Here is an 18,620-nt window from a genome sequence, read left to right on the forward strand (position 1 = left end):
ATGGTTGTTGTCTTGCAAAACGTCCCCATCTGTTGACTCAGGGATTGAGACGTGGCTGCACTCTCCGTTACAGTCTTGCAGAGAGGATGCCTGTCATCTCGACTGCTAGTGATACGAGGCCGTTGGGATCCAGCGCGGCGTTCCGTATTACTCTCTTGCACCCACCGATTCCATATTCTGCTAAAAATCACTGCAGCAAAGTAGCGGTACGATAAACCGCAATTGCAATAGGCTACAATCCGACCTTTATCAAAGTCGAGTCACTTCTCGTCCCATCATATCCTACACGTGATCTGTTGGAGACAAGTCTGGAGATCACAGTAGTCAGGGAAGTTGCTGCACGTCTTTCGGTGCACTTTGATTATCACGGGCAGTTTGTGGGAGAGCATTAACCTGTTGGAACAACACATCGCCTTCTTGTTGTAAGACCCGTAGAAGAACAATTTTAACAACGTTCTGCACATACCAAGTGCTGGTTGGCGTCCCCTCGAGAAATACCAAAGGTGAATGAGAGTTGTAGCTTATCGCACCGTGACTATATGGCCTGGAGTGGGGCAGTCTATTTGACGAATGCACCATACGAGACAGGGCAATCCAGGTCTATGCTGTAAGCGCAGACAACCATAACTTGTGTGAAGGTGACATTTGCTTTCATCGCTGAAGACCGTGGCACACAATTGCATCTTCCGAGCTATGCTCTCACGGCACAAGTTGAGCCGTGCACGTCGATGCTGTGGCGTGTGGGTGGGCGAAGGGTTAAGAGGTGTGCATGCCTATAGTCCACTACCAATAACTGGCTCGCAACTGTTCGTGCTGACACGTCTGGGCTCATAAGTCATCTGGGCTGTAGTACTTGTGCGATCTGCCACTGCTTTCCTTACAATAGGGCCATCCTGGCGTGAGTATGTTCTCCGTGGACTACCTGAACGTCGTGTATGGGTGCGAGAATTTTCGCGTGACCACTGATATTAGGATAGTTGCATAACTTACGCAGCTAGTCCAACTGCCGCGCTGAGTAGCTGCGAGGTGTAGGCGTCTTGTCACGGTCCGCGCGGCTCCCCCCTGTCGGAGGTTCGAGTCCTCCTTAGGGCATGGGTGAGTGTGTTGTCCTTAGCGTAAGCTAGGTTAAGTTAGATTAATTATTGTGTAAGCCTAGGGCCCGATGACCTCAGCAGTTTGGTGCCATGAGACCTTACCACAAATTTCCAACTAGTGTGGCGTCTCTCCGAAAGGACCATACAGCCATACGGAAGGGCACAGTTTGATCCTTTTCAAATTTACTCAGTTGTCTGTAGAAAGCGCGAGTGCCTCTCTGTAGCACGGTTGCCTGCTTCCTTCACATGTTTGCAGCGCACTGAATCTTCTAGCTGTGAGCATTCCCTATTATAGGATGGACACAGATAGCGCTCTGATACCTCTGCCACTATATTGTACCTTGGCGGACGACGTTGAAATCATTGTCGGTACATCCACTATCCCCCAGGTGATATGCTGTCTTCTTCTTCTTCTTTATCGTCGCCTTCTCACATGTCACGTAGGGTCGGCGTTGCTCTTCTGGATCCTTGTCTTCCATAGTACTCTATCCATTGCCTCTTCCTTCTTCCATCCTTTCTCCCTTAGGTTCCCGGATATCTTATCCTTCCACCTCATCTTCGGTCTTCCTCTCCTTCTTGCTCCTTCAATCTTTATATCTTCAACTCTGTTTCCGATATACTCTTCTCCTTTTCTCAGTAAGTGTCTGTCCCACCTTAGTCTGCTCTTGTATCTTTTTCCCCGTGGGTCCCACTTTCAGAGCTCCTCTAACAAATTCCTTTCTAATCCTGTCCTTTCTTGTTACCCCACACAACCACCTCAGCATCCTCATTTCCGCCACTTCCATCTTCCTTTCTTGGGCTACTGTGATTGGCCATGTCTCTGCCCCGTATATCATAGCAGGCCTTTCCACCAACTTGTACACTTTCCCTTTCAACCCAATGTTGACCTTCTTGTCACACAACACTCCACTCATTTTCCTCCAGTTGTTCCAACCGCAATTTATTCGGTGTTGTATCTCGCTTTCCAGTCCTCCGTCCCTCTGTATGTACGACACCCAAGGTATTTAAATTTTCAGACCGATTTGAACTCATCATCATGAATCTTTCAAGACCTCATCTGCACATCCTTCAGTGCTAAATATTCTGACTTTGTCCTGCTCATTTTCACCCCTCTTTCTTCTAGTGCCTTCCTCCAATCCTCCAGCTTTTCCTCAAGTCTGTCGATGATCTGCTCGCAAAGAACCACATCATCCACATACATCATATTCCACGGCGCTTCCTTCTTTACATCTTTCACCAGCACATCCATAATCAGGTGGTATATGCTGTCATCGAATGAAAATCGACGTCGTCTTTCCAGGAGTACAAATTTGTTTCTGGCAGTATATAGATGATCACTGACTACTTACGACAAAATTTGCAAGAGAGTAAGATGTATTGTGGGGCTGCTGTTAGTATGAGAACATTTTTATACAGCTACATAGAGAGAGTGAGAGTACGGGCACCAAATCCTATCATTGAAGCACATTTCTGTGCAATTAAATCTTTGGATCAGTGTGTGGAATTACTGCAGCACGTAATTACGTATCAGACAAACGGGAGGAACTGTGAAAAGTAGGCCTACTTCTGACGCTTTCGTCAACAAAATGACCAATTACATGTGTTGTTGTTGTTGTCCTCAGTTCTGAGTCTGGTTTGATGCAGCTCTCCATGCTACTCTATCCTGTGCAAGCTTCTTCATCTCCCAGTACCTACTGCAACCTACATCCTTCTGAATCTGCTTAGTGTATTCATCTCTTGGTCTCCCTCTACGATTTTTACCCTCCACGCTGCCCTCCAATGCTAAATTTGTGATCCCTTGATGCCTCAAAACATGTCCTACCAACCGATCCCTTCTTCTAGTTAAGTTGTGCTACAAACTTCTCTTCTCCCCAATCCTTTCAATACCTCCTCATTAGTTACATGATCTATCCACCATATCTTCAGCATTCTTCTGTAGGACCACATTTTGAAAGCTTCTATTCTCTTCTTGTCCAAACTAGTTATCGTCCATGTTTCACTTCCATACATGGCTACACTCCAAACAAATACATTCAGAAACGAATTCCTGATACATAAATCTATATTCGATGTTAACAAATTTCTCTTCTTCAGAAACGCTTTCCTTGCCATTGCCAGTCTACATTTTATATCCTCTTTACTTCGACCATCATCAGTTATTTTACTTCCTAAACAACAAAACTCCTTTACTGCTTTAAGTGTCTCATTTCCTAATCTAATTCCCTCAGCATCACTCGATTTAATTTGACTACATTCCATTATCCTCGTTTTGCTTTTGTTGATGTTCATCTTATATCCTCCTTCCAAGACACTGTCCATTCCGTTCAACTGCTCTTCCAAGTCCTTTGCCGTCTCTGACATAATTACAATGTCATCGGCGAATCTCAAAGTTTTTACTTCTTCTCCATGAATTTTAATACCTACTCCAAATTTTTCTTTTGTTTCCTTTACTGCTTGCTCAATATACAGATTGAATAACATCGGGGAGAGGCTACAACCCTGTCTCACTCCTTTCCCAACCACTGCTTCCCTTTCATGTCCCTCGACTCTTATAACTGCCATCTGGTTTCTGTACAAATTGTAAATAGCCTTTCGCTCCCTGTATTTTACCCATACCACCTTCATAATTTGAAAGAGAGTACTCCAGTCAACATTGTCAAAAGCTTTTTCCAAGTCTACAAATGCTAGAAACGTAGTTTTGCCTTTTCTTAATCTTTCTTCTAATATAAGTCGTAAGGTCAGTATTGCCTCACGTGTTCCAACATTTCTACGGAATCCAAACTGATCCTCCCCGAGATCCGCATCTACCAGTTTTTCCATTCGTCTGTAAAGAATTCGCGTTAGTATTTTGCAGCTGTGACTTATTAAACTGATAGTTCGGTAATTTTCACATCTGTCAGCACCTGCTTTCTTTGGGATTGGAATTATTATATTCTTCTTGAAGTCTGAGGGTATTTCACCTGTCTCATACATCTTGCTCACCAGCTGGTAGAGTTTTGTCATGACTGGCTCTCCCAAGGTCGTCAGTAGTTCTAATGAAATGTTGTCTACTCCATGGGCCTTGTTACGACTCAGGTCTTTCAGTGCTCTGTCAAACTGTTCACAAAGTATCTTATCTCCCATTTCGTCTTCATCTACATCCTATTCCATTTCCATAATATTGTCCTCAAGTACATCGCCCTTGTATAAACCTTCTATATACTCCTTCCACCTTTCTGCCTTCCCTTCGTTGCTTAGAACTGGGTTGCCATCTGAGCTCTTGACATTCATACACGTGGTTCTCTTCTCTCCAAAGGTCTCTTTAATTTTCCTGCAGGCAGTATCTATTTTACCCCTAGTGAGATAAGCTTCTACATCCTTACATTTGTCCTCTAGCCATCCCTGCTTAGCCATTCTGCATTTCCTGTTGATGTCATTTTTGAGACGTTTGTATTCCTTTTTGCCTGATTCATTTACTGCATTTTTATATTTTCTCCTTTCATCCATTAAATTCAATATTTCTTCTGTTACCCAAGGATTTCTAGCAGCCCTCGTCTTTTTACCTACTTTTTTCCTCTGCTGCCTTCACTACTTCATCCCTCAGAGCTACCCATTCTTGTTCTACTGTGTTTGTGTCCCCCATTCCTGTCAATTGTTCCCTTATACTCTCCTTGAAACTCTGTACAACCTCTGGTTCTTTCAGCTTATCCAGACCCCATGTCCTTAAATTCCCACCTTTTTGCAGTTTCTTCAGTTTTAACCTACAGGTCATAATCAATAGATTGTGGCCAGAGTCCGCATCTGCCCCTGGAAATGTCCTACAATTTAATACCTGATTCCTAAATCTCTGTCTTACCATTATATAATCTATCTGATACCTTTTAGTATCTCCAGGATTCTTCCATGTGTACAACCTTCTTTTCATGTAGAGAAGCCATTTTCATTTAGAAAGACGTACAATATACGGTTTTTATTTCAAGTTAGGATATTCGTAAATATGCACAAATAAGTTAGAACCTTTAGTTAGACATGCGCTAGGGTCATTGATAATTTTGGCGATATACGTCTCAGTAAATTAGCTTACCACGCCTATTTTCATTCTCTGCTTTCGTATGGCATGATATTCTGGGGTAACTCATCATTGTGTAAAAGTGTGGTCATTGCACCAAAGCGTGTAATCAGAATAATTGCTGGAGCTCATCCAAGATCATCCTGCAAACACTTATTTAAAGAGCCAGAGATCTTCACTGTAGCCTCACAATATGTATATTCGCTTATGAAATTTGTTATTAACAGTCCGAACGAATTCAAAAGTAATAGCAGTGTACATGGCTACAACACTAAGAGAAAGGATGATCTTCACTAGTCAAGGTCAAATCTACCTTTGGCTCAGAAGGGGGTTATATTATGCTGCCACAAAAGTCTTTGTTCACTTACTTAATAGCATCAAAAGTCTGACAGATAGCCATATAGCATTAAATAGGAAATTAAAAGAATTTCTTAATGACAAGACCTTTTACTTGTAATTTTTCCTCATATCAATGTAATTATGTAGTTATGTAGTTCTCAATTGGTTCGAGCAATCAATCATTCATAATAAGAAACACAATCATAACTCAGTCACTCAAAATTATTCAGAAATTTTACTTCTTAGAATGAAATCAGGTGATGATTCTTCTTCTGTGCAGGCTTGTGCTTTGCGGCAGTCTGCTAATCTGTACAAATAAAATGCCTCGTAATTTTGGAAGCGTTGTATAATCAGTCGGGAAACAGATCAAGCGGATATTTGGCTTTGATGAAGTTTAACCTTCCGAGGAAGTAAAAGAGCTCTTGGATTATTAAGTGCAGGTTCGTATGCAGTCTTTCGGAAGTTCCCATCTGATTAACAACTACGCAATATATCGATGAATATAATTAATTCTCAAATGTCACATACACTCCTTTTGTATGAAGGAGCAATATATACATATATTTCCCTTTTAATCGTACAATTTCGTATCAGTTATCTTTTGTCATAAATCGCAATATTCAGATTAAAATTCTTCAAACAAAGCTCAGGCTAATCGGCACGAAGACAATCTCGGAAGCTTTTTTCTAACAACCACCAGAGAGAGTACTACAAAGAATAGTTATGCGCTCATGGCATAGCTGTTGTATGAAACTACTTTGCGTATGGATTCTGCGAGTATGAAGATAGAAAATTAGTAAACATTATTCAAGGGTAGAATGTATCGGAATAATTCATCTACTATAAAGAGATATTACATACTCATTAGATGAATTTTTGGATATAGTAAGTGAGTAATTTCCTCAACCTCCACAAAAAAAAAATTAAAAATATTTTGTGTAATGTAATATCTTGTACTGACACCTTTTATTAACCTGAGACGTTCCACATCATTACGAAGTGTCGTATTCATGATCTATGGAACAAGTACCAATCTAATCTAATCACCTTTAGTACGTGCGGTCACTGTAGTACTTATCGCCGTTGTGAACAGTAATCTTGCTGCCAAATCCTAATTCATTCCTACGCTTCAGTGGCATTGTCCATCGCTTACTATTAGATTTGTCGGTTACTAGAAATTATAGGCTTCTCTGAGACGTCATTCGTGTCTTTAAACACAGCAGGGTGCGTCTCTGCGGGAGCGGTGAAGTCGCGAACTGCGAGCCACACGAGGCACAGTGGGGGCGGAACACGGCGGCCGGCGAGCAGCTCCCCTTTAACGCTCGCCGCTCCCTCTCTGTCCGACGCCCTCGCTCTGTCACTGTCTGCCGTTTTACGTCGTGTTTACCCTTTTTTTTTGCCCTCGCTGCCGCCCTCCTCCTTCTCTCTCTCTCTCTTTCATCCCTTTTTTCCCCTCTTTTTCTTTCTTTTTTATTTCCCCCCAGCGCGCGCCGCCGCCGCCAGCAGGCGCCCACCGCCACCGCGGGCCCTCTATTTATTCACTTATTTGTTTACCTGTTTATTTTCAAAACTGTACCGTCCCCGCTGCAAAGAACAAACAGCCGCCCCCGGCGCGGCGCGACCGATCGCGCACTCGCTCCTCCCCCGCAGCCGCAGCCCTCCGGCCTCCTCCGCGTCGTGTCCCCCCCCCCCCCCCCCCCTTTCGGCGCCACACCTGACAGCCGTCGCTGCCCGCCGTGTCGCCGCTAATTGCCGGGGCGCTCCGCACGGCTCCGTGTTTGTTCCCGCCTCGTTCGTCCCGCCGACCGGCCGGAGCCACTGTGTCAGGCGCTCTCCTACAGGCGGCCCTGTCCACTTTGTGGTCATCTTGCGTTCACACCTGTGTCAACACTGACATTTTTAGAAGGCACCTGTCGTCCGAGTTTTCGCGGAACCCTTTTAATAAACTGCCTCCACATCACCACTCCGTAATTTTGGAAAAAAAAGAACACTCGACTGTCTAATGTTGCTGGATCCAATCGTGACAGCCATTAGGTTATTTCGTTTACAAGGCTTACGTATCTTCACATATTTCCTATTTACAACTCAGGTAACTTCAAAAGGTAGAAGACACATATGATTTCCATTTCGTCCTGTAATCCGATATGCAGCCATTGTTACTGCGCTTTTTCTGCAGTAACACTTTGATGTTCTGAAGAATACGTTGTCTGTCCTTTTTTCACTTCCATCTTCACTAGCTTTACGAGGTGCGGGGGTGGAGTAGAGTTTGTACCTCTTTAATTCAGACGAATTTTGCATGAGAACTGGACATGCACTCGACTCCCTCCTTACATACCACCTAATTGATTATGTGCACAACGGTAATGGGAGGAAACGATGGTGGACCCTGATAGTTGGTAAAATAAGGAGTTGTTGTTGTTGTCGTCTTCAGTCCTGAGACTGGTTTGATGCAGCTCTCCATGCTACTCTATCCTGTGCAAGCTTCTTCATCTCCCACTACTTTCTGCAAACTACATCTTTCTAATCTGATTAGTGTATTCATTTCTTGGTCGCCCTCTACGATTTTTACCCTCCACGCTTCCCTCCAATGCTAAATTTGTGATCCCTTGATGCCTCAGAAAATGCCCTACCAACCGGTCCCTTCTTGTTGTCACGTTGTGCCACAAACTCCTCTTCTCCCCAATTCTGTTCAATACCTCCACATTAGTTATGTGATCTACCCATCCAATCTTCAGCATTCTTCTGTAGTACCACATTTCGAAAGCTTCTATTCTCTTCTTGTCCAAACTATTGTCCACGCTTCACTTCCATACATGGCTACACTCCATGCAAATACTTTCATAAACGACTTCCTGACACTTAAATCTATACTCGATGTTAACAAATTTCTCTTCTTCAGAAAAGCTTTCCTTGCCATTGCCAGTCTACATTTTATATCCTCTCTACTTCGACCATCATCAGTTATTTTGCTCCCCAAATAGCAAAACTCCTTTACGCTTTAAGAGTAAAGCTGCATGCCCTCGGGAAAAATTACGGCTTTAGTTTCCCCTTTCTTTCAGCCGTTCGCAGTACGAGCACAGCGAGACCGTTTTGGTTAGTGTTACAAGGCAAGATCAGTCAATCATCCAGACTGTTGCCCCTGGAACTACTGAAGGCTGCTGTCCCTCTTCAGGAACCCCACGTTTGTCTGGCCTCTCAACAGATACCCCTCCGTTGTGGTTGCACCTACGGTACGGCCATCTGTATCGCTGAGGCACGCAAGGCTCCCCACCTACGTACACATTCACAAAAATTTTAAAGAAATCGTTATCTACTCAGAGAAAATGAGGACTTAAATGGGATTCTGCATATATCTTCTCAATGATATGTGGATTAAATATAACAATGATATCTATTATACATCACAACATAAATGTACATGATTATCGACACAAACAGTGGGTTAAGGGACAGGGTATACTCAAATATTATGAGAATAAGAGTTGGCTCGAGAACAAGGGGCTCCTACTCTCTGTGATGCAAACGATTGACGATAATGACTGGATGCCCTAATGAATCAAATATTAATCTCCCGACTATGTAGCAGTATTGAAATCAGTAGTGAGAGCTCAAATGCGGACACAAGGAGAAACAAGCAAAGCAAACTTGTAGCAAAGTGAACGCGCATGCTGCTGAGGGTTCTACACTGCCGGAGCCGCAAAATAGTGTACCAGTACTGAAATCAGCAGCACGTCGTCGGTAGGCAGCGTCCTGATGATTTAGGCGCCGACTTCAGCGGTGCAGCAACTCTGTGTCAACCCCTGGCCGCGAAGGCTGTCCTAGAATTCTAAGTTCTTCCGAAAGCGAGCGAACAAGTCGCAAGACTATCCGACTCCGAGGAAGATCAGATCCCGAAAACCACTCTGTGATGCGATGCAAGCAGCGAAGCCAGCATTGCTCAACTGCCTACTCTCCTCGAAAACCGCGAATCAGCATTCAGTTCTGATTCCAAAATTCCCCCACACTGTCTCGCAACATCATTCACGCCAGTAGCGACCGTTCCCGCCAATTTCGAGCAGGGCTTTATGACGTCAACCAGCCTCAGTTTAAACTGACCAATCATGCCTCTGCTACTCAGCTGAGGGCACTGAACTCGCCGTTTGACCGGCTCCGAGAACAACCTGCCTAGACCACCGACCATCCGGTGCCAGACAGTCGCACTTAGCACGGCACAGTCCACAAGTTTTCTCAGAATCGAGAGGACGATGCAGTCAGACAGTGGCAGGAATATTCATTCCAGACGCAACGGAGCAGTAAACACATAAAGTGTAGAAGTATTTTTTGAGCTCTCAGTACAAATACACTCACTACAGTAACCTTATTCGGTCTGTTACTACCTTGCAGTGACATAGAACATTAATAAAATTGATGAAAAAGAGAGGAAACATGCAAAACAGGGCATGGAACCTCTCAGCTTTGTTAACCTCAGCATGTGATCTGACCCGGTTCGCGTCGAGACAAATCAGGGTGCTCCTCTAAGATTATCTTTTCCAGCGGCTACGAATTGGATCCAGTTTCAGCTCTCCAATGACGGATGAAAAAATGTATGGATGCTGTCAAACCAGAAGTAACGACAAAGTCTCATTCTACAGATCGAATAGCTTGCTATTATTAGACAGAATCGTCAAAATAACTGGTATATGTATCAAAGAGTGTCAGCATGCAAACCATTCAACGAAACATCATCGATATGGGCTTTCGGACCCTTGATGACTGCTCGACACAAAGTTTTACGCCTCGCCTGGACCCGTCAACACCGACATTCGATTGTTGCCTGATCGGACGAGTCTCGTTTGAAATTGTATCGAGCGGATTGACGTGTATGGGTATGGTGACAACCTATGAATCCATGGACCCCGCATGTCAGCAGCGGACTGTTCAAGGTGGTGGAGGCTCCGCAATGGTGTGGGCGTGTGCAGTTAAAGTGTTATGGGACCCCTGACACGTCTAGGTACGACTCACATTCAATAGGATGATTGATTGACATTTGGAGGACAGCATGTAGCACGGACCACCACCGTAAGAGTAACATCTTAGTAGTGCCTCTGGAAGCAGGTATATGCTAACATTATCCCCACTGAACATCTGAATACCCGACAATAAGTACTGAGGAAAACATTGCAGTCGTTAATCGGTTACATGAGCATTTGTACATGTAAGCTATTTACATTACTTCAATAACCGTCTGTGTTTCGACCTGTTGTAGAAATTCCGTGCCATTGCAGTGAGCAGACCGCTTGTCACTTTGAGATTTTCGCTTTTATCTTCTCCCATCTTTCCATCTAAATTCATAATGTAATGTCTGTTTTCTCCCTTGATAGTAATGGTAGATCACATAACTAATGAGGAGGTATTGAATAGAATTGGGGGGAAGAGGGGTTTGTGGCACAATTTGACAAGAAGAAGGGACCGGTTGGTAGGACATGTTCTTAGGAATCAGGGGATCACAAATTTAGCACTGGAAAACAGCGTGGAGGGTAAAAATCGTCAAGGGAGACCAAGTGACGAATACACTAAGCAGATTCAGAAGGTTGTAGGTTGCAGTGAGTACTGGGAGATGAAGAAGTTTGCACAGGATAGAGTAGCATGGAGAGCTGCAACAAACCAGTCTCAGGACTGAAGACCACAACAACAACAACAGTAACGGTAGTCTTAGTCACACATTCATCTCCTTTTTTTCAGCTCTCCAATCAACATTGACGTAGTGTTGTAATCTTAGTTGACTGGGAGTTTTTAAAAATTTATTTGCATTCAGGAAGTGCTCGTACAGCAGCTCAATAGTGGAATGTCAGTTATGACAATACGAACGTGAAGACAACACAGCACCCATTTCCCAGACAGAGAAATCTTCGATCCGGGAGGGATCGAACCCCACCCCTCTGGTTACCACTCCTGTGCCCTGACCGTGCAGCTACCTAGGTGGATGAACTGGAAATTGGATCACCACTTCATCAGGAAATGCCCATTTGGCAAGCTGAATTGGACACATTAAAAAGTTTTCTAAGGTCAGCATCTTTATTTTGCTCCTAAGTGACTTATTCATTTGAGCATTGCAAAAACGTAGTTAAGGGGTTTCTCGGACTATTTGCCTTAGATTGCATTCGACACAGCGCCGATTTGCCGTCATCATGTTGTTTTTGCGATATTAAGTCCGCCCCGTTAGCTGAACGGTAAGCGCGTTGGAATGTCACACACGGGTTCGATTCCCGGCTGGGGCGGGAGATTTTCTCCCCTCAGGGGCTGGGTGTTGTGCTGCCCTCCTCATCATTTCATCCCCATTGTCGTCGTGTGAGTCGCACTCAATAAGACCTGCACTTTGCTGCCGAACTTCCCGCCTTGGGGACTCCAGGCCACTGACGCCGTACGCTCATTTCCATTTTGCGACATTCCGTCCGAAGATTGGCTTAATGCAGCTCTCCATGTTAGGCTGTCCTATGCAAGCCTTTTCATCTCTGCATAACTACCGCAACCTATGTACATGCGCTTGAACCTGCTTACTGCATTCATGCCTTGGCCTCGCTCTACAACTTTTACCGCCTACACTTTCTTCCGTTACTGTACTGAGAAGTGTTTGATGTCTCAGCATGTGTGTTGTCAACCGACGCCTCTTTTAGTCAAACTGTGCGATAAATTCTTTTTCCTCCAATTAGATCCAGCGCTTCCTCGTTTATCATTAGTTTTACCATTTAATCTTCAGCGTTTTTCAGTAGCACCACATTTCAGAAGCTTCTGAACTATCTATTGTCCACGTTTCACTTCTGTATTAGGGCTACATTTCAGACAAATACCTTCAGAAATTATTTGGTAACAGTGAAACTGATATTACATGTAAGAAATTCCTCTTTTGCAGAAATGCCTTTCTTGGTATTTTGCCAGTCTGCATTTTATACCTCTCTACTTCCACAATCATCAGTCATTTTACTGCCAAAACAGCACTATTTATATACTGCTTTTAGTCTCATTTCCTAAACTATTTCCCCCCAGCATAGACAGATTTAACTCGATTGGACTCCGTTACACTCGTCTTCTTGATACTTCATTTTTAAACTCATTTCAGCACACTATCCATTCCATTTAACTGTTCTTTCAAGTGCTTTGCTTTCGGTGGTAGAATTACAGGTCAACAGCAAACATGCCACGCTCAGAAATTCGAAAAGCGTATTTCTGTCAGCATTTTCAAAATCCTTCTCTATGTCTAAAAATGCTACAAAACTAGGTTTTCCGTCGTTCAACCTATTTTCTAGCGTCACCACTGCTTTGCGTAACCAACATTGCTCCGCCCTGATGTTGGGTTCTGACAGTTGTTCCACTCTTTTGCAAATAATCAGAATCCATATCTTGCAACCGTGACTTATTACGCTGATGATTCGGCAGTATTGACAGCTGTCAGGACCTTCCTTCTTTGGAAATGGAATTATTACATTTTGTCTGAAGTCTGATGGTATTTTGCCTGTTTCATGTATCTTGCACACCAGGGGAATAATTTTGCCGCGGTTAGGTTTCCCAAGGATCCTAATAATTCTGAGAGAATTTCGTCTGTTTCAGAGGCCTTTTTACTACCTAATTCTTTCAGTGCTCTTTTAAATTTTACTCGCAGTATCATGTATTTTATCTCGTCTTTACGTACTTCCTCTTGTCATTGTACGAAAGTGTCCTCAAGTCTGTTTCCCTTATATAGAACCTCTACATATTTCCTTAACTTTCCAGCTTTCCTTTCTTCGCTTAGCACAGGCATGTCAAACTTCTATATATTCCTTTTACTTCCAGCTTTCCTTTCTTCTCTTAGCACAGGCATGTTATTTGAGTTTTTAATAATCATACAATGCCGGTCGGGGTGGCCGAGCGGTTCTAGGCGCTCCAGTCTGGAACCGCGCAACCGCTACGGTCGCAGGTTCGAATCCTGCCTCGGGAATGGATGTATGTGATGTCCTTAGGTAAGTTAGGATTACGTAGTTCTAAGTTCTAGGGGACTGATGACCTAAGAAGTTAAGTCCCATAGTGCTCAGAGCCATATGAACCATTTTTTTCTCTCATACAGTTCTGTGGTTCATGGTGTGGGTTCCTGTAGTCATGTCCTAGTTCATGAACCACGGGCAACGTATGAGTGGCCAAGTAAGTGGTCCCGACAGTCGGGATGCCAGTTACTTTGGAATAAGGCTGGGCATCTCGGACATATTCTGAGTGGTGGTCACCTTTGTGCTTATACGGCAAAGACTACCAAATCCACCGGTTAGTCCCTCATCCGTTAGGGGTAAAACTCAGTGGGACGCGGGGCAAGTAAGAGTAGCAACCTGCTTCCCCGATACTTTAAATATGATGCTGGCAACAATCAGAGCAAAATGCCTCGGACCTTTGGAGGTGACGGAGTCCCACCTCTATCTGACACACCAGGGACTCCTAAGATACGACTTGGCAAACAAATGGTAATGAGATGGGGAGCTATTAATATTAATGGGGGCTACCCTGGGAAGAAGGTAGAGATGGCAGAGGCTGCAAGTAAGATGGGGCTGGACGTTTTAGCTGTTAGTGACATTCGGGTAAGGTGTGAGAAAGAAGAGGAAGTGGGAGAATACAAGGTCGACCTGTCAGGAGTCAAAGCAGGGATAGAACAATGGGGTGTAGGGCTTTACATCAGGAAAGAAATGGAACCCAGCGTAGTTGCAGTAAGGTATGTAAACGAACGACTGATGTGGATAGATTTGACAGTGTCTAGCAAGAAAATTAGGATTGTGTCAGTATATTCGCATTGTGAAGGGACAGATCAAGATAAGATGGATAGTTTTTATGAGGCACTCAGTGATGTAGTTGTTAGAGTAAAGGACAAGGACAGTGTTCTGCTCATGGGTGATTTTAATGCCAGGATTGAAAATCGAACAGAAGGGTATGAAAAGGTTATGGGTAAATTTGGAGAGGATATGGAGGCCAACAGGAACGGGAAACAACTCTTGGATTTCTGTGCCAGTATGGGCTTAGTAATCACAAACTCCTTTTTTAAACATCAGAACATTCACCGGTATACTTGGGAAGGCAGGGGAACCAGATCTGTCATTGACTATATAATAACAGATCAGGAATTCAGGAAGGCTGTGAGGGACACACGTGTATTCAGGGGATTGTTTGATGACACTGATCATTATTTAATCTGCAGTGAAATTGGTATTGTGAGGCCGAAAGTGCAGGGGGTCAGGTCCATATGTAGGAGGATAAGAGTGGAGAAACTTCAGGATAAGGAAATCAGGCACAAATACATAACAGTGATCTCAGAAAGGTACCAGTTAGTTGAATGTAGTCAATTACAGTCATTGGAAAAGGAATGGACAAGGTACAGCGACACAGTACTAGAAGTGGCTAAAGAATGTCTTGGAACAGTAGTGTGTGAAAGTAGGATGAAGCAAACAGCTTGGTGGAATGACACATTCAAGGCAGCCTGTAAAAGGAAAAAGAAGGCGTATCAGAAATGGCTACATACTAGAACTCAGGTAGACAGAGAAAGATACGTTGAAGAAAGAAACAAAGCCAAACAGATAATTGCATCATCCAAGAAGAAATCTTGGGAAGACTTTGGAAACAGGTTGGAGACTATGGGTCAAGCTGCTTGAAAACCATTCTGGAGTGTAATTAGCAGTCTTCGAAAGGGAGGTAAGAAGGAAATGACAAGTATTTTGGACAGGTCCGGAAAACTGCTGGTGAATCCTGTGGATGCCTTGGGCAGATGGAGGGAATATTTTGAAGAGTTGCTCAATGTAGGTGAAAATACGATCAGCAATGTTTCAGTTTTCGAGGTAGAATGGGATAGAAATGATGATGGAAATAGAATCACATTTGAGGAAGTGGAGAAAATGGTCATTAGATTGCAGTGCAATAAACAGTTGGGGTGGATGAAATTAAGTCGGAACTCATCAAATACAGTGGCACGTCGGGTCTTAAATGGCTAAACAGGATAATTGAAATGGCCTGGGAGTCGGGACAGATTGCATCAGACTGGACAAAAGCAGTAATCACACCAATCTTTAAGCATGGAAACAGAAAAGATTGTAACAACTACAGAGGTATCTCTTTAATCAGCGTTGTGGGTAAAATCTTCTCCGGTATTGTTGAAAGGAAAGTGCGAGTATTAGTTGAGAACCAATTGGATGAAAATCAGGGTGGGTTTAGGCCTCTTAGAGGTTGTCAGGACCAGATCTTTAGCTTACGGCAAATAATGGAGAAGTGTTATGAGTGGAACAGGGCATTGTATCTATGCTTTATAGATCTAGAAAAGGCATATGACCGGGTTCCTAGGAGGAAGTTATTGTCTGTTCTACGAGATTATGGAATAGAAGGCAAACTTTTGCAAGCAATTAAAGGTCTTTACATGGATAGTCAGGTAGGAGTTAGAGTTGACGGTAAATTGAGTTCATGGTTCAGAGTAGTTTCAGGGGTAAGACAAGGCTGCAACCTGTCTCCACTGTTGTTCATATTATTTATGGATCATATGTTGAAAACAATAGACTGGCTGGGTGAGATCAAGATATGTGAACACAAAATAAGCAGTCTTGCATATGCGGATGACTTAGTTGTGATGGGAGATTCGATTGAAAGTTTGCAAAGTAATATTTCAGAGCTAGATCAGAAATATAAGGACTATGGTATGAAGATTAGCATCTCGAAAACGAAAGTAATGGCAGTGGGAAAGCAATATAAACGGATTGAGTGCCAAATAGGAGGAACAAAGTTAGAACAGGTGGACAGTTTCAAGTACTTAGGATGCATATTCTCACAGGATGGCAACATACTGAAAGAACTGGAAGCGAGGTGTAGCAAAGCTAATGCAGTGAGCGCTCGGCTACGATCTACTCTCTTCTGCAAGAAGGAATTCAGTACCAAGACTAAGTTATCTGTGCTCCGTTCAACCTTTCGACCAACTTCGTTGTATCGGAGAGAAAGCTGGGTGGATTTCAGGTTACCTTCTCAACAAGGCTGAGGTTACGGATATGAAAGTAGCTAGGATGATTGCAGGTACTAGTAGATGGGAACAATGGCAGGAGAGTGTCCACAATGAGGAAATCAAAGAAAAACTGGGAATGAACTCTATAGATGTAGCAGTCAGGATGAACAGGCTTAGATGGTGGGATCATGTTACACGCATGGGAGAAGCAAGGTTACCCAAGAGACTCATGGGTTCAGCAGTAGAGGGTAGGAGGAGTCGGGGCAGACCAAGGAGAAGGTACCTGGATTCGGTTAAGAATGATTTTGAAGTAATAGGTTCAACATCAGAAGAGGCACCAATGTTAGCACTGAATAGGGGATCATGGAGGAATTTTATAAGGGGGCTATGCTCCAGACTGAACGCTGAAAGGCATAATCAGTCTTAAATGATGATGATGATGATGATGATGATGATGATCATACAGTTCTTTCTGTTTTCTCGAAAGGTTTTTCCTACAGGAGGTATCTTTATTTCCCCTATTTACTCATCCTTCTACAGATTTGCATTTGTCCTGTAGCCAATTCTGCTTAGCACAATGCTTACCAATACTATGACCTACATATGTGCTACTGCCTATCTTAGAGATCTGAGATGCGTCACGGCCCGTTATAGGCAACATAGTTCTTTGAGTTCCCAGCATGTATGGTGTCTTCTGTGAAGGTGGTAGCATATACGTAGTCTCTCGAGATTTTATGACGCGCAGACCTGTCTCCTACGTACCTGCTGAGCGGAGACGAGACACAGCGACTTCCCTGCCCTGTACCTGCTATCAGTGCTGAACAAGTTTATGGCACTCCGGTCCTTTTAAGTAAACTTCGCTGCCCTGAACCAGCCAAAGAAAGCACTCAAGGCTGTAGAAAACAACAGGTAGCCGTCACAGTAGTAAAACGAAAGAAGAAGAAGAAGAAATAACTAGTGGTGCAGTTATTAACAGCAGTGAACGTTGTCTGGAGTTTTTATTCAGCGTTAAAGAGTTGACTATGCTGACTACTAAGATGTGCATATTGCATTATCAAGTAGGTTGTGTGAGAGTTTGGGCATAAACTGGCTCGTAACGATTTGTGTGTTGTGTAGTCTTGAACTGCATAATGTTGGCTGCAATCTTGTTTTTGTAGGCGTATCCATTGCGACCAATATTTATGAATACACCGTGCATATGTTACCATTTTTTAAGTCTATACTGTGAGAAGAACATGTCTTTCGACTTACCTTTCTAACAAAGCAAGATGACAGACCGTTATATACAGAGGACTTCACTTTTGGTAGGTACCAGTTACCAGGGAGTCATGATTAAACTTAATGAGACCAACTCTCCATCATCTTTTTACCTTCTTGCAGACTTGGACAGTAACTGGGCAGTGGAATTAGCAGTTTTACTAACAGCCTTGGCGATGTGTGTCCTCGGAGTCTTCTGCACTGGCAGGGCTGAATAAAATATTTTTGCCTTTTTGCTGCTTCACTTATATAAAACACACGAACTTTTTATAGCTGCCTCTGCCATCTTCATCAGGTGTAAGAAACTTTGACTGCCGTAGCCTATACAGTCATGATAACAACATCTGGAACCTTTAAGAGAGGGCTTAAGTGATGCGTGCACAGTAACCGAGTTGGGCAGCTATCAGCAGTTCTGTCCCACAGCTGAATCAGTGACATAAGGTGGTGCAAGGGACTGGGTCACTTTGGAATTTGCTACTCTCGATCCCTTGAAAACATCAGCATCCGTTTTCGCTTTCAATCTGTATCCAGAGTCTGTCCCCATGTGTTTCTAAGCGTGAACCCCTGATCTCTGTTATAATGGATGCGGTTTGTTCTACACTCCTGGAAATGGAAAAAAGAACACATTGACACCGGTGTGTCAGACCCACCATACTTGCTCCGGACACTGCGAGAGGGCTGTACAAGCAATGATCACACGCACGGCACAGCGGACACACCAGGAACCGCGGTGTTGGCCGTCGAATGGCGCTAGCTGCGCAGCATTTGTGCACCGCCGCCGTCAGTGTCAGCCAGTTTGCCGTGGCATACGGAGCTCCATCGCAGTCTTTAACACTGGTAGCATGCCGCGACAGCGTGGACGTGAACCGTATGTGCAGTTGACGGACTTTGAGCGAGGGCGTATAGTGGGCATGCG

This window comes from Schistocerca gregaria, chromosome 5, assembly GCF_023897955.1.
Source record: "Schistocerca gregaria isolate iqSchGreg1 chromosome 5, iqSchGreg1.2, whole genome shotgun sequence".
NCBI lineage: Eukaryota > Metazoa > Arthropoda > Insecta > Orthoptera > Acrididae > Schistocerca > Schistocerca gregaria.